Source organism: Macadamia integrifolia, unplaced genomic scaffold (assembly GCF_013358625.1).
Source record: "Macadamia integrifolia cultivar HAES 741 unplaced genomic scaffold, SCU_Mint_v3 scaffold2958, whole genome shotgun sequence".
Classification (NCBI taxonomy): domain Eukaryota; kingdom Viridiplantae; phylum Streptophyta; class Magnoliopsida; order Proteales; family Proteaceae; genus Macadamia; species Macadamia integrifolia.
The window spans coordinates 25,808-28,425 of NW_024869089.1; positions in this window are offsets into that span (position 1 = coordinate 25,808).

A 2,618-nucleotide genomic window follows, 5' to 3' on the forward strand; every position below is an offset into this window, starting at 1 on the left:
TCCATGTGATACTCTCCAAATATGGCTGGAGGAATATCCATCTCTGCAAAGCAAACCATGGAATTTTATTTTGCTGGATAGAGATTGCAAGAGCACTAGAATCCGTCTCTACCCACAGACATGGAATGCCCAGCTCCCTAGCACGCATCAGCCCCACCATTAGGCCTTCGATTTCAGCTTCGAAGACTCCCGAGACACCCATAAAAATTTTGTAGGAGCCAAGAACGCCTCCCCTGTGATCACGAAAAATTCCGCCTGCACCTGCACGACCTGGGTTCCCCCTTGAGCTTCCATCAAAATTCAATTTAATCCAATTTGCCTTGGGTCTGCACCAGAAAACCTCTAAGATTGATTTTGGGGGAGATCGCTGAATCGGAATACCAAGCTTCCTGCAGCAAATGAGATCAGACATTATCTTGACTTCACCTTTAGTGCTTGGCTTAGCAAACTGAATATCCTCTAGAATCATCTGCTTCAGGTATCTTGCCGGTCTTTCCTTGCCATCATGCCTTCTACTATTTCTTTCGCGCCAAATGTGATCAGCCACTATTAGTAACCCCATGATCCATGCCTCTTTGCAGCAAACTGATTTCTGTTTTCTTCTCCACCATGTGAGAAAATCGGCCATGGTTCCAGCTGGCTGCCATTGCACATTGAAGCATCCACAAAAAAAGAGCCATATATCTTCGGAGTAGGAGCATTGAAGGAAAATATGAGATGATGTCTCAGCCTCCATTCCACATAAGCTGCATTTAGAGACAAGGACTATGCCCCTCTTTTGAATAGCGTCATCTGTAGGGAGCTTGTCGTACACCATTCTCCAACCAAAGATAGACACCCTGGGTTGCATCTTTTTACCCCAAATCAAAGAGAACCATGGAACTTTCGGGTTACGAATCCTAATATCTTCCCAGGCAGAATTAGAATTGAAAATCCCATCAGATGATAGACTCCACAGGCACATATCTTCACAGGGATATGATGGAATTTTAATGGTTCGAATTTTCTCAAAAATATCATGCAGCAAAAGGGAGATAACATTTGGCAATTTCCATTTAAAATTGTCAATGAAGTCACTGACCTTTCCCTTGCAGTGAAGACTCGACTCTCCCTCCAGGCCAACTAGCTGTAGGATGGATTTGCCGCCCAACCATTTATCTAACCAGAAATTTATGCTGTCCCCGTTTCCAATCATCCAGGCTTCTTTGGTGGACATGAAGTCCCACATCTTCCTAAAGCCTAGCCAAATCGAAGAAGGCTTATAGGACTTTTTGAAGGAACCATCACCCCTCAGAAATCTCGCCCTTAAGAATTTGCATGCTAAGGAATTCTCATGCTTGACCCTCCAGACCATATTACAGAGCATGGCTTTGTTTATGTCTCTGAGCCTTCTCAGTCCCAGACCATATTACAATGCTTCCATTGATTTCCTTGTTCACTATATAAAACTAGTTGGATAGTTAAAGGAATGATTGAGGATAATAAGGTTCATTTTGTGATTTCAATTATCTTCTTAGTAATTTTTTATCAATTGGTTTCAATATTAGTTCCCTTACAATAATAAACCATGATTTACCAGGGGGTTGGAATGGGGACGTTTTGTACATTTATAGTCACATAATGTATTGCTTTGCTTTGATTAGTAATGCTTTTATTTAAAATAAAAATAATAATAATAATGCTTTTAAAAGTTTATGGTTAAATTAAACGAGGGATTAGGTCCCTGTATGTGTGTACATTCCCTCATCAACTTTTCATTTTCCCTCCAAACTGTTCCCGCTAATATTCTACCCAGAAAAAGGAAAAAAAAAAAAAAAAAAAAAGAGAAGAAGAGGGCGGGTTACCACAAACAAAACATTAGAGTAATGCGTCAGTTTCTCTCGCTTATACCCTAATCGATCGCTCTCAATCTCTTCTGTGAATACACCTAATTGCTAGCATCGCTCTTGGTCTTGCTAATACACCCTGCCGAGAACCCTTTTCAAGGGTTGTGTTAGAGACGGAGGGAAGGTCACACACCTGCTCTTGAGTAGAGGAGTACATGTATGATGATTCCTCTCTTTTATTCTCTTTCTACTTCTTCATCTTCAGTTCCTGCAATTCTTTTATTTTGCAGGAAACCCTGCTTTTGCGCAGAGGGAGAAGAGAACTCCTCTACACTCCGCCCTGGTACTGAAGACAAGTATGATTTCTCCTCCCTTTTATTCTCTCTTTCTACTTCTTCTTCTACTCTCTTCCATCTTCTTCTCATTTTTTGTTCTTGGAATTTTTTATTTTTTATTTTTTTAAGAAAACCGTGCTCTGTTTCACTTTCTGCTTCTCAACTAGCTCAACAGTAAGTACTTTGTTTGATTAGTTTTTTTATGGTAGGATTTAGTTGTTTGATGGTAAGTACTTTGTTTGAGTTGTTTAATTTAGTTAGGGTTTGTGAAGTTATCTTGTTTAGGATCTTGTAGGGATGGCAATTGGTGTGGGGATTAGGATCTTATAATGATTAAGCTTCATTATAGCCTATTTTTGGATCTCAATTAAGAATGCTATTGCCGTGTTGCTTCATTGTAGTTTATAACAGAAATTTTTTGTTGATACAAGTCTCTAAAACTACTTTTTAATAAAGG